The sequence below is a fragment of the Cupressus sempervirens genome, chromosome 4 (assembly GCF_028749045.1).
Source record: "Cupressus sempervirens isolate cs-2001-9-10 chromosome 4, ASM2874904v1, whole genome shotgun sequence".
In the NCBI taxonomy this organism is placed as follows: Eukaryota; Viridiplantae; Streptophyta; class Pinopsida; order Cupressales; family Cupressaceae; genus Cupressus; species Cupressus sempervirens.
Window position 1 is genome coordinate 81,438,354 of NC_143121.1, and position 21,575 is coordinate 81,459,928.

The window sequence follows — 21,575 nt, forward strand, 5'->3', positions numbered from 1 at the left end:
AGCATTCCTAAAGCTACTGAGTGAGTGTGCAGTTCAGCAGTGTATATCAAGCTTCATAGTCTCTACCAAGTCATTAGGTTGTGTGAAGTGAAGCTAGTTTCTATCGAGTGATGGATGTGTAGTGTTTACCGAGTGACAGCTAGGTAAATGAAGGATTCAGTATCTACCAAGTGACACTATATCCACCAAGTCTCTAATGGTTACCAAGTTCCAAGCTATGTTGTTTGATTAGTATGGACCATGCTTCTACTTCTACTAAGTGCATGACAATGCTGAGTAATAAAGTGGATGCTGAGTATCAAAAGGTCACCAAGTTAGCTTGAAGAATCCAGGTTTTCTACTGTTTGGCTAACTCAGTAATATTTTGTTTGCTTGCATTTTACTCGACCTTGCAATTGTAAATATTGAAATGGTATATATGTAATGTATTGTATCATTTTTAATATATGATTAGTATGAGCAAGGAATGGATATTGTAATGTTTTGAGAAGAATGAATGGGAATCAACAACAAAGTAGAGTATACAACAAGGTTTACAAGGAGCAGGAAAGACATATCAATCACAAGAGGTGATCTATACTTCAAGATCTAATCAACAATCAAGCTGTAAGTCAGATCTACCATTTTATCCTGACAGGTGAATCAATTTTCTAAATCCTTTAATAGGATAGACTTAATAGTCTTTGTATAAATGTCCTAACAGAGTGCATACTTCATTGTATGTTTGTAAAATCTCTAATAAGGTGGATCTAGTAGTCCAAATTGCTCTTAAAAGGGAAGATCATCAAAATGGTCAATGTAAGCCCTAACAGGCCAACTTTATACTACAATAGTGAAGTTTTGTGGGTATCATCCCCACCCCAGTTTTACTTTCTATTTGGAAGGTTTTTGGGTCACCAAAATATTATGTTCATGTGTTATGAATGTTTATCTTTTCTCATGCATGCAGTAGATTAGATGAATAAATGGTGAATGATTTATATTGTTAAAGTGTTGAATTGATTTAAAAGTTTTTGAGGTTACTGATTCACCCCTCCCCTCTCAGTAACCTAACTAGTCTTGATTATTTTCAACACTCTTCTCTCATGGTTTGACTCTAGTCATCATTTTCCAATGCATCCCTAACTAATTTAGGTTCATGCATGCTTAAAAGACATGTACCACTTCTCAACTTGGTTCTTGTCATATGTCTCACCTCTTTATCTCTAGTAATTTGTATAGCGAGATGATGTCTCTTGACATACTTTAACAATCTTGGTTCTACTTTTTTTTCTTTGACATGTCTCTCAACATCAGAATCACTATGTGCTTCTCTATCAGGTAACTCAACATTACTTTCATGTGTACTAATCTCATTATTAGAATGTACCTTAGATTTTTTTTGCAATTTGTAATCTTCAAGTTATTTTGTAGGTTTAGCTTCATGTACCTCTATATACTCATCAAACTTCACATTTTCATTCTCCACAATGTTTTTAGTGCTAGTATTTAAACACTTATAAACTTTACTTGTTGTGGAATAGCCTAGGAAATACACCTTACTCACTTTTAGCATCAAATTTTCTATGTGTATTATCCTTAAGAATGCATTACTTGCTTCAAAATACCTTAAAATATTTTGCATTGGATGAGTATCCATACCATAATTCAAAAGGTGTTGAATGAGTACCTTTCTTGACTTGTACTCAGTTTAGGGTATAGATAGTTGTATTTACAACTTCTCTCCACTATTTAAAAGAAATGTACTCTTCTCCATCATCAGTTTTCTGGCATAGTCCATCAAGATCTATTTCCCCTGTCATAAATTCCATTTTGTGGAGGGGTTCTAGGTGCAGAAGTCTATCTTTTAATTCCTCTATCATTATAAAACATCTCAAACTCATGTGATATAAATTATCAACCTAAGTCAATTCTCAAATATTTCAAGAACTTGCTAGTTTCCTTTTCTACTATAGGTAAGTACTACTTAAACATTTGGAATGCATAATATTTTTTCTTTAAAAACATAACTACCATCATCCTAGAATAATAATCAACAAATAGGATAATGTACTTGTCACCTTTGTAGCTTTGCACATTGATTGGTCCACATAAATCAATATGAACTAATTAAATAATTTATTTTGAAGAATGAGTCTTTAAAAAATTAATTTAGCCATCTTCCCTAACTAACATTATTTATTTGGTTTCTTTAATTTTTGGAGAACTTCTGACTATCTTCATCTTACTGATACTAACCAAATTATCAAAATTAACATGAGATAGTCTTTTGTGCCACAACCATAGATTATTAAATTGTACAACTCAACAAATAACATCATTCATGTCAAGGTAGAATAGATTACCTCTAGTTTGATAACCATTACCAATTAGCTCTTCATTGACATCATAGATCTTGGCTTTTCTACTTTCAAATTCAACCTTAAATCCAACACTATTTAGTTGTGACACACTTAACAAATTATAGTTTAGTCCTACATAATAAGAATTGTCACATATAATACTATATGTCAACTTAATTGATCATTTTCCTTTGACAAGACATGGTGCATAATTTCCAAATCTAACACTATTACCATCATAATGCATAAGGGAATTGAACTTAATTTTATCTCCAGTCATGTGATTGGAAAAACTAGCCTTAATAATCCATTTGTCACTCTTATTCACATAAGATTCCAGTGTAGTTTCCTCATCTACATTAGAATTACCCTTCATTGCAACATAGAAAACTCCATCCTTATGATCATCAGAGTCTTCGTAGGATTCATCTTTCGCAATGTAGCAGTATTTCTTTCCTTTTTCTTTGTAATCCTTATTCTTATTCTCATCTCTTTTGCTTCTAAATTTTTCTCCACTTCTATTGTTGTTCTTCTCAAGGCACCTTGCAAGAATATGACCAACCTCATTACAAATAAAACATATGATAGACATCTTAGCTTTGTTGTTTTCCTTTGCCTCTATGAAATCTCCTAGCCAACAATGCTTGAAGTTGTTCTACATCCTCCTCATTTGTATCACTATCACTAGAAACATGTTTGCTATTTTTCTTTTTCTTTTCATTAAGTTCTTTTAGTGATAACTTATCTTTCAAATCTGATTCAATATTCTTAGATTTGAAATTGTCAAAATTAAAGAGTTCAAAGGTAGTGAGTCTACTTACTAAACTTTCAAGAGTTTGATTATTCCCTGGTATACATCTTAGTTCTTGTATGACATAAAATCTAATAGAATAGATGGGTAGAAGTGTCTTCAATACTTTTCTCAATATAGTCTCATCATCATTGTTACCATTAGCACCATTAATAGCATTGACTACATCTTTTATTCCAGAGAAATATCGAACAGTGTTCTCACCTTCTTGCATTTTCATGTATCGAACTTACCTCTTAGGATTTTAGATTTGGTTCTTAAAACATTTTTGGCTCCACCATAAATGGTGTGAAAAGCATCCCACATCTTCTTTGCACTGACATAATCCTTGATGTTAGCAAACTTGGAGTAATTTAGGGCAGATGCAATCTCTAACATTGTGTGATTGTGCTCTTTCTTCTTTTTAAGATCCTCAGTGGTTAGGCTCCAACATGGTCAACACATTCAATAGAAATAGTAATTTGTGCATGATCTCTAAGACCTCCTAGATGTAGCTTCATCAAACATTTCTATGCAATAAAATTGTCCTTTTTAAGCTTGGGTACCTCTCTCTTAGAAATTTTGATCTTTATCTTATAGTACCTTCAAACTATCTCTCACAAGAAACAAATGTTTTGATACCAATTGTTGGAATACTTTAGAATAAATGAGAGGGGTAGCGGATTAATTATCTAAGGTCCAAATGTCCCAATTAAATTTTTCAGCACTTAACTCAAACCATACATATAACTCCTTATCATATATTCTGCATGCATCCATTATATCATTAAAAAATTACTTGTAAGTTAATATGCAAGGTCAAAATCACTTTGCAAAAATGTAAGCATGAAACATAATAGAATCGTTCACTCCTATGACACAAGGATTTTATGTAGAAACCCAATTTGGGAAAAACTACAAATATCATGCTACTAATTCTCACTCTTCTGAAATGATGCCCTGTGAAAGGCCAACCTTGTTAAAGGTGACAATAACACACTATTAAATGTAACTTGGTTAAAGGATTTCAATCACCCTATTAAGAGTGAGCTTTTTTAGAGGACTTTATACAATTCCATTAGAATTTCCCCTAGTTAAATGATTTAAAAATGACTACTAGGTCAACCTTAATCCAAAGGAGTTACCCTAGATTGATACAATGATTAGAAAGTAACAATAAGGCTTGAGTTGATAAAAAATTACAGCTCACTTGTAGATTATAGATCTTTATTTCAATCCTCCATTCTCCTTATCTTCATTCACTTTATCTCTAATGGCTTGTTCACCCTTCAATAATTCATCCTCCTAAGCCTTCTTGCTTCGGCCACCATAAGAAGCAAGCCCCTAGACTCCTTGTCTTCCTTCGGTTCTTGCACATACCAATTATTTCTTCAAGCCTTGTATCCCCTTATAAAGATAATTTAGGTCTTTTTCCACTCAATAAAAATCATTCATTCAAAGGTTTGGTCAAATTCATTGAATCTTCCCACTTTTCCATTTTGCTACCTCTAGAAACCTTCTTCACAATCCACTTTGAGTTTTCCTCAAAATGGTTTATCTTGAATTTTGTGCCACCAAATCATGAATCTTATCTTCTACATGCTTCACACAATCAAAGAAATCAACTTTGTCAACTTCGATTAGCAAATTCAAGATGTAACTCATAATGTTATCACTTGACATTAACTAACCTCTAATGCTTGGCACACACTATGTTGCTCGACATCCACTGATAGTTCACTTGACATATATTGTCTTTTACTATTACTCATCACACACTAGAATTAATTTGTTCATACAAAATTCACTCGACATCCACTAGACTTCCCTTTTCTTGGCACTAGCTGATTTTTTGCTCGGGTTAAACTAACTTTCCTCGACACAAACTTATCACTCACTCAAGCTTGGTACAAAAAAAATTCTTTCTAAGTTCTTCTAGACTTAGCTAGTGTATCCATCAAATTCATCTTTAAGTATATAAGTGATACATCTTATTTTCGATGTCTCACTTGGTCTTAGTACTTCTTTTCTATACCAAATAACTCAACCTTTCCTCTAGGTGTTGTTGTTATCAGATTTGATCAAATCATCTTAATCAATCAAACAAATGATAGTATTTAGACCAACTAAGTAATTTTTTCACCAGCTAGTAGTAGGTTTGACATCATTGACAATATAACTATTATTCTAGATTCCATACAAATAATCTTGTTTCCAACAATTATTGGGTCAATTTGAGCCCAAACAAACATGACCATTGAGCTAAGAGCACATAGAAACCTCGTTTTGATCTAAAATTTATCCAATTTGGACATAGTTCAAATATGAGGCAAAAACAATGCTCCCAAGTTTGACACATTTCTCAAAGAAAAAACTTTACTATTTTTTGGAATAGAAATAGAGATTTTTTGACACAAAAATTGAGGTATTGTAACTCAAATATCAAGATTTTTTTAACAAAAATTGATATTTTTTGGGTAAAAAAATTAAAAATTTTTGGCACAAAAATCAAGACAATTTATTGTACATAACTAACATGCTTTCCAATATAATTTTGTATGGAAACAAGCTTGCTACTTGAGGCAAGTATGGCATGAAACCTGTATGCTTCCCAAGATAGTTTCTAGTATGACCTAGCATGCTTCCTAAGGTGATTTCTAGTACTAATGGGACTACTTCCCAAGGAATTTTAGAATGGATTTCAAGGTGGTGTTTTTGTTATTTTCCCCTTCTAGTTCCTTTTTTACCTACATGTGGTTTTTTGGCCATAACTTATTCATCGAGACTCTATTTTGTGCAAACAAGATATCGTCAAAAAATTGATTCCTAGCCCATCATGATGGTTTACTTTATTTGAACTTTTTATTCTATTTAGTTTCCAATTTATGTTGTCAAATTTAGAAGTTGTATTTTTGAACTCCATGAGGCATATCTTGAGATAATTCTATTTACCAAATTCTACTCCAGGCATACCCCATTCAATTTTTTGCTTTTTGTTATTCTAATGCATATCTTGTTTCAGGTTTGGAGATCAATTTTATTTCTTTAGAAGATTTTTCATGGGTTGAATTAACTCTTGTATCAGTCTTATGCCTCTTTTGATATTTTTTAACATCATTTGTAGTTATTTTGTAATTGCACTGAGATAACACTCTATTGCATTTTTGGATCTTGCACATCTTTGTGTTTTTTTATACTTGTGCTACATTATAAAGTGCTTTAGAGCATTTCACATTGTCCATATTTTCCATCTTCCTTTGTATAGTGAGTGTTCCTTCTATTACATTAGCCTCATAAAGTGTCAATGACATGTGCCATTATAGGTGTTTGTACCTCTTTTGTACTCTTGATGTTCCTGGTTCTTCTTTTATAGGAGATATTGCATTCAATTTTAGTGTCGACGTCATACATGTCAGTATTATAGGGGGGTTATGTTTGTTCTATTTCTTTCTTGGTTGAATAGAGTGAGCTATGTATTTAATATTTGATCATATGTATAAGGCAGTTGCAGTGGATGGATACCTATGCATTTCAGTGAGATGGATCATTTACCATATAGAAATTCTTTCATTCCTATTTTTTGAGGCCATAAAGATACCTTCCATGTTCTATTGATCATCTCTTTAGGCTTAGTCTTCTCTACCTGGTCATGTTCTATACAGTGGAGGCTCTTCAAATCAATAGTTTGACAATGTTTGCAGCTCCATGCTTCAATGTTTTTCTTCATGATCATCTTTTCTTCCCATCTTCTGGGACATTCCATTATTTAGAGGCTTCTTCACTCCTTCATCAATTATTTTCAACATTTTTTCCACCTCTTTTTGGAGTAGATTTTTCCCATGTGGCATGAGTAGAATTGGCCTCTATTTTCAATGAAGATTGGTTGAATTTTCTACCCAATTTGCTCGAATGATCCACAAATGGCCATGCCATTACTTTTCATATCATAATTTCAAAAAATATTTTTTCAAGTTGAACTTTAAAAGAAAGTCCTCATCAATATATGTACCAACATTTTGCCATTGTCATCACCACAAATTTAACCATTTATAATAAAAATGGGTGCCACATCTTACCACAATGCTAAACCAATGATGGTATCCTAGTCGATCATTTCATCAAAATTGAGACAATAGTTGGTCAAGTTTTTGAGAACCTTAGTTAAGGCCAAGAAATTAGCACCAAAATTTTGCTATATTTGGTTGTCAAACCTTCCACCAATGATGGTAAAAGTATTGAAAAATATCATATATCGCTATAGCTACAATGATGCAGCATCAAGTATCTATGTATATTATGGTGATAGTTGCAGAGTAATCTTCAAAGTCTAGTTAGATGTCACTATAACATATAGAGATCAAGTTTATCTCTATGTGGAGAAGACAGATTAAAAATATGGTGATGAGTGATAAAGAAAGGTGTATTGCTATAACCTTAAGTGATCATTAGCAACTGGGGAGATGAGGTTTTGGTTACGACAATGGGTGATAACATTATCACTAGTTGAGATTGAGCTATTTTGTTTTGGAGATAAGTGATGAAGTGGGTTTTATCACTATATGATATGGTGATAAGTTCTTTTTATGATCGATGAAAGAAAGTTTGTGTTGTAGTGATTAGCAATAAGATTGGTTGATCGTTGTGTGTTACAGTGATAAAGTAGTGTGATTTTCAAAAGGGGTCACTATTTCCTATAGTGATGGATCGAAATTGATTGTGAATCAATTTTGGAGAATAATAGAAGTAGTGATGAGAAATGGGAATTTGTGTATTGCTATGTATTATAGAAATAAGAGAAAAACTCACAAGGAAGTTATGAAACAAGATGCGGAAGGTGTGAAGGATGTGATTATTGGTTCTAGATTTGTAGGAGTTGAGATGTCTATGTTGCTATAGTTTCTCTATCCTTCGCATAAGAGGAGTCAAATTAGTGATTTTGGTCAAGATTTTATGGACTTGATGACATTGAAAGTGGAGGTAATTTATTTCAATATTTGTTAATTAAATAACAATTTTGTATTAATTCCTCAACCTCTATTGTTGTCTTATTGGGCTAATTGAATTCTTTGAGCCAAGGGACCTTGAATATATGCTACATCTTATGTAGACATGGGAGAAATTACTACCAACCTTAGTACATTATATGTATAAAATAGTTAGTGAGGTCTACATTTCATAAAACTAAAAATACTCGTAAGATTTGAAGGCATGGAGTTTTATGAATACTCAAAGTTTTGTGAAAATCTAATCAATAAAATGTTTGTTGATGTTTTTTATGAAATCCAATAAATTAGCTAATCTATTTTTCTTAAACATTGAAAATCAATGAAACCCATTGCAAAAGTGGTAGACTGGTGATAAACATGGTATTGGGAGTTGAGATAGAATTTGGCAACAAAATCATTATTTCAAATCATCAAAATTCAAGGTTTTTACTTGAAAATCACTATAACATGTCTACTTGTAACATATTAGTAACTATCTACAAGGTGCCTTTTATCAAATTTTCTCAAGAGATGATTATGCCATAAGTTTTGAATCATGTATCTAGTTAATCACAAATTAAGTCGTATCAGTGCTCAAACAATATTCTTTTCTTAATAAAGGTGCCTCACATTATGAAACTATGCATATCTTTACCATTATACTACATAATGACAACAAGGACTTATCATAAAAATTTATTTAAAAAATTTCCTATCATATTTCATTTTGCAATATGGACAAATACACATCTTTTCTTTGTCATAATAGAGAAAATTAGTACAACTGGTCACAAGGTCTTACAAGCACAAGTCAAATATTATAATGTATGACATGAAATTTTGGCAATCAAATTTAAATAAGTTACAAGAAAACCTTTTAATCATGCAAGGGTTCATCAAAAGAAAGATATGTAGATCATACCATTTTGCTAATGATTCAATGAGTATTTTATGTTCCCTATACAATCAACTTAATTAATTAAATTTTCACAATCTAATGAGAACATACTATGGTTCTATTAATCCCGTAATGATCTTAAAAGTCTATAATGATGTGGGGTCTTACATTTAGCCAATGATGCAACAACATCACATGTCAATGAGCAACCATTTTCTTGAGATTGTTGAACCCATGCCATCATCTAATCAAGTTTGTATGCAATACACAAATGTAGTGCATCTGACTCATGACCAGCTATAAAGAAAATGAATAGACCACTTAGAAATGACTTATATTGAATATTTATAAGAATTAATAAACTATAATAGCACCTTATAATTACCTTACTTTCCTCAATCTACCTTTCCCCATTAAGTAATCTCCTTTGAATTTGTTAATAGAGTTGAGATCCCAAATGTGATCTATATGGATATTTTTTGCAAAGCTAGGAAGATATTTACTAATGTACACCATGGTCTAGTGTACCATATACCCCTCCACCATAGAACCCTTAGGACGTTGACTTTGTTGAACCAAGCTCTTCATAAATTTCAAGTGTCTCTCAACCATCTAGATTGACCTACTTTTTACAAGCCCACACAATTCAATCCCCTGAACCTAATGTATGAAGTAGTGTTCTTGAACATTAGAAAAAGTTGAAGGTAGTCACTTTTACATTCCACACATAAGTTGGGGCATTTTTCTCTTCTAATATTTTATATTTTTTTAATCAATTTATTTAGATGATAACCAACTAAAAGAGATTCAACATGCAAGAACATATAAACAAGACTTTAAAAAAAAAAAAACCATAAATAACATTAAAAGTAAATCATGTCGTAAATATAATAAATGTACCAAAAATATAAGAAATAACACTTCCAACCTCATGTATTTTCCAAGATCATATATAACTTGTTTAATACTATTGTCAAACTAGTGTGGGAGGGATAGAGGTAGGATATATTGCATTAATTAAAAAATTATCTTATCAATATATTATTAAATAATGTAATAAGAAGTAAATGCAATTTTACAAATATATTATAAATAAACAACATGACTTACCTTGACGAAGGTATGTCAATTAGAAGTTTTCAACCTTGGCCCAAAATCACCTTCCTTTGATACAAGACTATGTATATTTAAAGAAATTACCATGGGAATTTATTTATTTTTAATTATTTATTTTAATGCATCACTTTTCTTCTCCATTAATAACCAAAGAAGGGCACACTTATTTATGCAGTCTCTTTTTCTGTTTGATTCAATGAAAATTTTAGTACATGATTGGATTCATTAATGTCATTACAAATTTTGTCAATTTTTTTCTTTTTCATGCCTTCCATCACATATTTTCCATAATGTCTCTATTATATTATTTGCAATATGTATAATATCAAACAAATGCACGATTGGGAGATACTTGTAGTATGGAAACCTACTAAATTGAGGAGGATAACTTTTTATTCCTCCAGGAAGTTGGTCATTCATACCTTGATGAACTTCATCAACATCAATTTCATAATTACTAAATAAAAGACAATATCAAAATATAAATTTCAAACAAAAATCATCAGAGGGAATAGCATTACCATGACAATTTAGTCTATTATATTTCAAATTCCATCGAAATGGTGTCATTCTTCATGGTCTTGATTTTCTCTCTTCTTTCCATTAAAAAAGATGTTTTTTACTGATTTGATACTTATGATTATTGTAGAGAAAGTGTTTACTAGACCTCTTGCATTTGTTTTTGTACCTTGTCAATTTTGATTTGAGAGATATTTGATACGCTTATTATATGTTCTTTGAGATGATGTGAGGGTCAAATGTTATACTTTGATTTAGTATGATAAATGTTATACTACTATCCTATCCAGTTTATCATATTTTCATGTTGATATCATTTTGAGATGACAGTAGATCTATGATGATATCTAATTTTCTAGTATTTGGACATAGTTTCTAATTATGTTATCTGTTGGATTTTATGCTATGGTGGTTTACTTTATTCTTGTCTTTTTATGCTTTATGAGAGCATGGGTGATGTAAATAGATAATTTAGATATAATCAAATAAATGGTTAAATTAGTTATTTAATGCATTTATTGCTTCATCCATGATATTATATGTGATTACACTTGATTATGTGTTTTGGTGTGCATGATTTATATCCATGGCAGTGGTACATGGATTCATCTATTCATATTTTACCAATGGCATCCCTGTATGGTCAACATATCCTTATTTAATTGTTTAAATTAAAACTTTCAGTGATTATTAAATACAAACTCATCTACATTATCCAATTAGACCAATAAGCATGTTTATGCATATAGAGCTTCGCATTATCATGAAAGTTGTTATGTGATTTTTTGTGATTTTGGGTTTCCTGGCTTTCAATCTTATTGAATTTAATTTATGGAAGCTTTTCCTTGGGTGAATTCCTATTATAAGGAATAATTGATTTTCGTTTGGGTTGATTTGAAGTCTAGCTAGTCTAATGGGCTATTTTCCCTAATCGACTATTCACTTGAAAAGTGAAAAAGTATTGGAAAAGGGAATTATTTTCTCACTTTTCTCAAATTGGAGAGCTTTTCTAAAATCCTCTACCAAAAGGATTGGATTTTTGTTCATTCTAGGAGCTATGAGCATGTGATTTTTGCAAGGTCAGTCTCATTGGATCCAACTCGAAGAGACCTTACTTTACCATCACTTTTAGCAGTTTTGGCAGATTATTTATTTTATTAACCTGATCTCAATTTTTTCCCTTTTGTTGTCAGGTTGGGCTTTCAAATTTCCTTGTTTCTACTTCATTCCAACTTCTATTTTTGGTAGTTGTTTGTTTAGAGGTCGAGAAGTAGTGTTTCCCTTCATTTTTGTTTGCTAGTTCTACCCAGTTGGTTAGGTATAAACATTTTTCCTATTATTTGGTTGAGGGGTTTGGGTTTTGATGCGATGATGTTGGTTATTTTGTATACAGTGTCCAAATCAAAATATTATTGGTTTTTTGGCGTTTTTATACCCAAATGATAGATGGGTTGTAATATTGTAGTTTCCTATTTTTTTGGATTTTTACCTCATTTTGTGTGTTTCCCTATTTTTGCAAATTTTCTTGGCATGAGTCTATTCATGGACCTAGATTATCCATTTGGATATCATTCGAACCTTTTTTTCACTTTTATGCTGCATTAGGATGTGTGTCACATCCATCCTCCTAAGTTTTTTTTTAGTTGAGTGACTTTCTATTTTTTGTTCTCATCTAGTCCTTATGTTATGATCTTCATGATGATGGTACACCACACATGAGTATGTGCATGTACATTTTTTAGGTGACTTACGAGGCTTGATCTTCTATGGCACTTCCAAAAGTTATGATCATTGGGGATGGGTTGAAAATTTGTATGCCTATAGGCACTCATCATTGGATGAGCATGGGTAGGTTAGGGTAGCATATGAAGGGGGCTTCTATATCATAGTCTAGTTATCACTATACCCAAAGGGTTGGCTAAAGTAGTTTTAATCAAGTGATAACTAAATAACACACTAGATGGTAATTAAAGCTTACAATAATAATCTATCCTAGAGCCTTTCCATTAAGGGAGATGAATCTACATATTCCAAGCTTGGGCTTGTGGATGCCAAGTGACTCTCCATGATGTCAACCCCTACTTAGTAGCCCATTGAGTGTCTAGCCAAGACCTATAGTATAAGCATTGTCTTTGTCTTGGTTTTAGTGATCATACTACCTAGCATGAGTGTTAGCCATGGATGTTGTGTTTTATGTGTCTTTGTGGTTGGATCATTATCTCTATCAGCATGACATGAGTGTACCTACACATTCCTCATGGTTGGGAGGCATAGCTACTTATACCATTGCTAGGGACTACTATATAAAGATAGTCTACTATACTAGTGCAACCTTTGCTAGATGCTTTCACTTGGTATTTTAGGGTCAAGATTATTCTTTCTTATGATTTATTCTTCCATTGGGATGCTTTTATATCATGTTTAGATGATGCTAGTTATGAATGCATTTCATTATTATGATTATTAGCGTATGATAGATGATGTTATCTATATTGGTAGGTGTATCTTATGCTTTACTTCTAGCATGTTAGATTTCCTTATGCTTATGTTGTAGCATGTTTTAGTAGTGATGTCCTTATATGATAGTACCAATAATTTGATCAGTAGCTTGGGATGTTACACATGGGAGATGGCTAGGGTCCACAATGATCTTATGATGCTATTATGGTTGGGAGGAACCACATACTTAGTTTGGTTGTACTATACATTGTGATGTTATTTCTATTTATTTTGATGTTGCTTTAGTATGCTACAATGTTTCCTTCTATATTTTTCTCTTCTGTACTTGTTAGATAGTTAGATGCTACTTCCATCTATTAGTAGAGTACTTGAGTGTTAAGACTAAAAAATAGTATAAGAATTTCATTTTGATCTATATGATTTGTGTATGATTTTATCATTGGCACTAATTCTTGTAAAAAAAATTATTTTGGCTTTTATTTCATCCTTGTTCCAAGGATCTCCAGACAAGGCATTACATCTGGTATCAGAGCCCATGTTGCAACTTTACGATCTTTATATTATGCTTCCACTATGGTTTTGTTTTCTATTGTGTATTATTATATTATGGTTGCTATTTTGATATCTTGTTAGTTCATGGTTTTGATTCTTATGCTTTTGATCAAATTGTTCTAATAGTATCTTGGTGTTCCCATAGTGATGCCTCTTGCATACAGACCTAGTGATCAGGGTGTTACCCATAGCAATAACCATAGAGATTAATGCCAAGAAGTGTAATTTTAAGAAGGAGAGGGAAAATATGGTAATAATAATTTGAATGGTGTGGGGGAATTAATGTCAATGCTTGAGGAGATTCTTTCTCACTTAGGCCCTCATTTTGAGGACTACTAGCAGGATAAAAACAAGGATGAGGCGTCTTATCATTGGGATTCCCATCATTCAAAGCATAGAGAGAAAGAACATGAACATGAACATTCCCATACTGCATTAGGTGGCCAAGCACACCATTGGGGTGGTAGGGACTACAACAATGAAGATTACATTAGGTTGGATATCATGAAGTCTCTTCATCAATCCAAACTACCATTGTATGATGGTAAGGGAGGTGGCCTCAATGAAAAAACTTGGTTATTGGACATGGAGTGTTGCTTCACCATGTATCCATATGCAAACAATTTAAGAGCACATTTTGTGATTATGTAGTTAAGGGAACACACATCCATATGGTGGAATATTGAGAGTTAGAAGCTCTAGATCAACATTACAAATCTCACCAAGGAGATCATTAAGGAGAGGTTCTGAGAGAGATTCTTATCCCCTCAGTTCATGGAGGCTCATGCTGATGAGTTCCATGTGATCTGGCAAGGGAACTTGATAGTGGATCCGTACAAAATGTGTCTCTTTGAGCTTAGGTATTATTCTTGTTATAACCATGATGATTTACTCCTTACTCATCATTTCATCAAAGGCCTTAAGGATGCCCTCATTAAATAGGTTATCAACCTAGGACTTTTGTTCCCACTATTGAGAAGGGATGTATTATAGAGGAAAATTTGGCCAGAGGTTTCAATAGTAGATTTGGTTCTTAGAACCAAAGTTCTAAGCATTTAGGGTAGGATTCCTAGTTCACTAAGTCTTCTAGGAAGGACCAACCCCAATCAAAACCCTCTCAGGGTGGTTATCACCATTAGAATAAGAAGATGTTTTAGACCAAGGGTGGACAATATTTTGGTACCTCAGGAAAGAAAAGAAATAGCCACAACCAAGGATAGAAATCTCAATAGGATCATCCTCCTCAGAGTGCCCAACAAAATTCTAGCAAGGATAGTGCATCTTATCCTAGTCCTGCCAAGGGTGGTCACGAAACAAGTTCCAACTTTGGAGGAAACTACTATTCTTGTGGCCATCCTAGCCATAAATATTTTGAGAGCTCCATCAAATCATCTATAGGATCTGGTAAGGGGTGCAGCTAGATCTAAGCCTACTAAAGGAGATACTGGTATGAATCATAGAGTCTTTGTGGTGGTTGAAAAACATCAAGTGGATCATCAAGGTATAGTAGTTGAGGCTATAGGTATTGTTGGCCTGATTTTTCACCATTCATTTTTTTTTCATTTCCCAGTGGAAAATTTAATTGCTTATTCAAAATTAGGATTGTGTTTCAAAATTATTTTCCATAAATCAAAAATCCTTAATTTTATGTTACCTTAATATTGTTTGTGCTCCATGTTTCCAAGGGTAGGGTTTTCATTTGTTTGAATTCAAATATATGCAGGAAGTTTTAGTCCTTTTAAAATATTTTATTTCAAAATTTCCACATATATCTTTTCAAAATCCTCTCCCAACTATTTTGCCCCAGTCACCTATGTCCTAACCATGGCTATTTAGTGTTTTGTAAAGTATCTTAACTATGATAGTTTGTTCTGGGCTAGCCATTGATCTCTCCAAAATCAACGGTGAGTGCATACCTGCAAGATGGATCTACTCAACTTTTAAGGAATGTGGGCAAGCACCTTTATGCCACGTAGCACTTGTTAATGGTGGATTTTTAGTGCACCACAAAAGCCACAATGTGTCAAACCTTTTTTAGAATTGTCAATGTTGGTCAAAGCAAGTGCAACTTTCTAGAAATATTGTTGGTGAAATCATACAATGGGTTCACTTTTGGACATCACATCTGTATGCTATTGATCTTTGGAAGATGAGCGATGGGTGCTTTACTGCTTGATCAAGTTGATCAAAGTTTAAATAAAGCATGTAAGTGGCAATGTGATGCATGGAACAATGTGATGTCATGGGCCCACCTTTTTTAGAGGTTAGTCCCAATGTTTCTTCCATGGTATTTGTTAGGTGATCTGTATTAAAAAGGTAGTATCTCATTTTGGTTAGTTTAGCTGATTAGATGTTATAAGGATGCAAAATTTTGGGATTATCAATTTTGCTAAGATCAAGGGCTGCCACTTACCTACTATATGAAGTTGCATGACATTTACATAATGTGGGCAAGCACTAATGAGACACATAGCACATAGTGATGTCATGGACCCACTTTGTCAGAATGCATATTGAAGTTTTCTCATGGCAAATATCAGATGAGCTAGAACAAAAAGAACATGTTTCATTGGTCAATATTGCTAACTGGATCCAATTAGGCATGAATTTTGATTCACCATCAATCTTGGTAAGATTTATGGAGGGAACTTCCCCATATTAAGAACCTACAATAGTTTTAAATAATGTGGGAAAGTGCCAATGCATCGTGTGGCATAGTGGGACCAAGTTGTGAAGAAGGATGTTGAGTCATGCTAGTTTGTAAAGCCATATTGAATCAGAGTACATTCGTTGGTAGGAAATGACACATATATGCCAAAGTTTCAAATGATGATGTAATGGGCACAAAAATTATCAAAATTAATATTACAACTTGTGCCACTATCAGACTTGTCAGTGCATGTTCATTTAAAAGGTGATATCTTATTGGACAAGATAGCTAACTGGACAATATAAGGGTACAAGTTTGTGTGATCATTGATTTGTGCAAGATCAAAGGCTAGTACTTGCCCACATTTTCAAGATACAAGAGATTTAAATAATGTGGGGAAGTTCCTTGTGGACACATGTCTATGGTGATGTCAGTGTCATAAGATAAACTAACACTACTAACAGTTGTTCTCCTTTCATATCACAAGTGTCAAAATCCCATAAGTTGTTTGGGCTAACATGGTTTCCAATAACATCACTTGGCTCCACCTTTGATCTTGACATAATCAACAGATAGCACTTGGTGAAGTTGCATGACAAATAAATAAAGTGGGTAAGCACCTTATTGACATGTGTCCTCACTGATGTAATCACTTTTATCTGAAATTGTCAAAATGGTTTAAGCTATTCCACCATTGATCTTTCAGAGATTGATGTCTGGCACTTGCCTACATTTTGAAAGTGCTCACTAGTTAGATAAAGTAGGGAAGCACTAGCCTGATGCATGGTGAATGTAATGTGAGGGACCCACCTTTTTAGAAGATAATAAGGAACCTGCTTGCATGGAATTTTTCAAAATGTACTACTTCACGTGGGGATTTTCGATTGGTTGATAAAGTTAATTAGGTGTTATGGTAGAACTAATATCAAGGGTTGGAACTTACATGCATTTTCAAGTTTCAAGGAATTTAGGTAATGTGGGGAAGTGCTAATGTGACACATGGAAAAGTGGGACCCAAACTACATGGTGTTACAGAGAGGATTTGAATATCAAATTACATGCTAGCTAGACAAGCCATTCCCACATCAGTAGCAACATGGACCCATGCCCAAGTCAGAATTTAGATGAAACATTCTAATTGTTGGATCAAGATCAAATCAATGATCATTGATATGTCACTATGGAGATTTGCTTGATTGTTAAGGATAACAACATTACAAACAAGGGAAATGAAGGATGGATAGGTGGTAGTGGTTGATTTGGAAAAATGAATATAAAAATTAATTCAGAGATTTCAACGCAGTATTTCAAATGGTTTAAATATTTAAATGATTTGAATATTTCTATATAGTTTGACTATATAATCATTTAAATTTTTATTTTAGCTCTACTCATGGCTTGGGAGCTAGAATTTTGAACTCATCTTAGGGGCATGATTTCAATGCAAATTATGCAGTATAATATACTATTGGAATCAAAAAAGAATGAGCTCTCAATTTTTATAGTCAAATTTTGTGCAGCTGTTAACCATGAGTGGCCACAGGAAAAAATGCAAAATTTGAGCCTTCTTAATGAGATGGGTTAAAATTGGAAACACAGTTACATACTTGGTAAGAACACAGGTAAAAGGTTTGTTGGGATAGTTTTGAGGATATTATGCTATTCTGGTATAATTTGGCTCCAATTTTTAGTTTTGTGAATATTATGTTTTTAGATGTGATGAATTTTGAGAATTTTAGTTGGAGTCATGATTCAATGGTTTTCATCATTCAGCAAAGATATTTGCAAGTTTTTAACAGAATAATAATAAAAACCATATCAAATCAAATGAGTAGAAAAATGAAAGAGGTTTTGCAACTACTAGGAGATGGAATTCCAAGTGGACACATGCCAAATGCAAAATAGATCTAGGAATTCACTTCCTCCTATATCTTTCTCTTTCTTTCTCCATTGTAAGGGTTCCAATTTTAGAGAAGTTTCTCACTGTTGTGATACCAAGTTGGTAGTTTTCTCTATGATACTAATAGGGTTCCAGTTTTCACTATGAAACCAAGGTTGTTGTTGGTTTTGCTTCTAATCTATTAAGTTGAGTTCTAGCAGTGAAGGTCACGCATCCACTCTTGTGCAATTTTTATTTCATTTCATGTATTGTTATTACGAGATAATGGAAATTGATGCTACATCATGTGAATTATCTAGTGATTTATTTAGTTTTACCAGTTTATGTATTTAGTCTTTCCAAGGATGAATATAAAAGGGGATTTACATGAATTATCTAGGTTTCCTTATTCTATCTTCTAATTCTTCATATGCTATTGACTTTGAGATTAAATGAATAAGATACATTTTATTCAAGGCATCTTGGATGAGTTGTATGTCAAATTTGTTTTTTTTTTTTTTTTTTTTTAAAGAAGTCAAGTAAATGCTTCAATGCTCTAATAGGGTTTCTAGGTATACAAAGGGGATATTTCATAAGAATAGATTTGTGGATTTCATTTGAAAAAATTAATTGTAAAGAAATCAAGTTAGGTCAACCTGTTGGTAATGACTCCATGTCCCAATGGATAAGGCATTGATCACTAAATTAGATGCAAGCTGATATGAAAGTTATTTGCACAAAATATTTTAATCAAATCAATTCATTATTTCATGTTTTGTAGTGGCCTGAAAGGAGTTAACCCTCACTTAGATTATGGAATAATAGGTTACAGTTTGTACCTATCTCATTCCTATGTTATTGCATCAATATCAAAAGACAAAAGGGTTTCATCTATTGTTGATAGGTTTAGATCAAATATTTATTTGTATAGGGACCATATGTTAGAACATCAAGATTAACCCACCTAGGTTTTGTAGAGCTTGAAGTGAAGAAGGATTTATGCCTTATAGTTGGCCCAAGATTGTAGTGGAGTGTATCCATCTTAGGAATTTGCTAGCCTTAGATGCATTGGTTTGGTTTCTTGGTTATTTTTAAAACTATTAAATTAGGAGCCAATAGGTATGTTGCATGGTATTTCAACTTTAGTTCTGTTTGACTCTGGTGCTTCAGATTTTTTGATGTCATTATCTTTTATTTAGCAATGTGGGCTAGTGGTAGTGAATTAGGTTGATAGGTGGCAGGTTGAGCTAGCCACAAGTTTCAAAGTGGTTATTAACTTGTTGGTTAGGAGTTGTGTTTTGTATTTGGGAACCTTCACCAACATAGTGGATCTACACATTCCACCTCTTGGATCAAATGACATTGTGTTGGGCATGAATTGGCTAGCCGCCCATCAAGTGAATATAGATTTCTGCCATAAGATGGTATAGTGTGTTGGTAATAGCAGTTGGTAAGTGGAACTTTTGAGAGTCTTGAGAATAGTCTCACTTTGAATGATCTTAGCTAATCAACTAAAGAAGAGTGTGCGGAAGTGTTGTCAGTTATTTCTTATTTCTCTCAATGATCTTGAGGAAGTCGAGAGCCATACAATGATACTTTATGATCACCGACTCCTTCATGAGTATGTTGATATTTTTCTTAAGGAAATTCTAGGTATGCCACTATAGCATGACATTAATTTTTGGATTTCTCTCGTACTAGGAGTGGAATTGATTCCATAAGCTCCTTACTGAATGACTACTCAGGAGTTGAGTGAGCTCGGATTGTAGTTGGAGAAATTGTTGGCCAACAACCATATTTTTCCTAGTGTATCCCCATGGGGTACACCAATCATCTTCCTGAAGAAGAAGGATGGTTCTTTGCATTTTTGCATTGACTATTGACAATTGAATAAGGTGATGGTGAAGAACCATTATCCTTTTCCAAGAATAGATGACTTGTTTTATCAAATGAAGGGAGCACAAGTGTTCTCGAAGATTGATCCTAAGTCAGGATACCATCATCTTCATATCCAGGTGGCTAACATTCATCAAATATCTATTTGTACACAATATCAATATTATAAGTTCACTATTGTACCCTTTGGGTTAACCAATTTGCCATCAATGTTTATGAGTTTGATGAATGGTGTATTTTGCACTTACATAAATTATTGTGCCATTGTATTCCTAGATGACATATTAGTCTATTCAAAGACTATGGAGGAGCATGAAGTCATTTTTTGTAAAGTGTTGCAGTGCTTGAGAGACCATCAAATATATGGAAACTTGAGTAAATGTAGGTTCTTCTAGTTAGAGGTAAAGTATTTGAGACACATTATCATTGGTTATGGAATTGTAGTGGATCCACAGAAGATTCATGCTATCATGGATTGGTTGGTACCCACTAATCTCTCATAAGTTCACATCTTTATCAGATTGGTGAGTTACTACTATGACTTCGTGAAGGATTTCTCATGAGTAGCTCATTCCATCACTTCTATTTAGCAAAAAGGGAAAAGGTATGTTTGGTCAGACAAGTGTGAGGCTAGATTTAATGCTCTTAAGGAGTGTTTGACAAGTGCACTAGTCATTGTAGTGCCTAATCCTATAGGTAATTACATGGATTGCATAGATGCTTCATTGGAAGGCATGGGGTATGGTGTTGATGTAGGATGGTCGAGTGATTGCATATGAATCTAGTAAACTCAAGAACCATGAGCTTAGCTACCCCACTCATCATTTAGAACACGTGTCCATAGTGCATGTTCTTATTTGATGGAGTCATTTTCTTTTGGGACATAGGTTTGAGTTGTGTAGCAATCATAGAAGCTTACAATATATTTTTACTTAGCAAGACTTGAATGCATGGCAATGTTGTCGGTTGGAGTTCTTGTGTGAGTACAACTTTGATGTTCATTACATTTAAGGGAAGGAGAATATCATCAACGATGCCTTGACTAGGAGGTGACATGAGGTATTAGTGATGGCGTTGGGATTGGATTTGTGAGGCCATATCTTAGAGGCTTTTCTTAGTCACACTTGGTATCATGAGGTGAGGGTAGAGATCAAGTTTGGATGTACCCTTGAAGGGAGATTTTTAGGTTATATGTTCAAGTCCAATGGGCTATTATGACACTTGGGGCGTATCTATGTACCCATCTCAGGTGATCTTCATACCCTAGTTTTGTTGAAGGCACATCGTGTACCATATTTTGCATATCTTAGTGTCAAGAAGATGCATGCTGATCTCAAATAGCTTTACTTTTGTGCAGGGATGAGATACAATGTTGTTGATTTTTTTACGAGATGTCTTGAGTGCTAGTGAGTGAAGGTAGAGTATTAGGAACTAGTAGGTATTTTGCAACCACATACCATTCTAGAGTGGAAGTGGGATACAATTTTT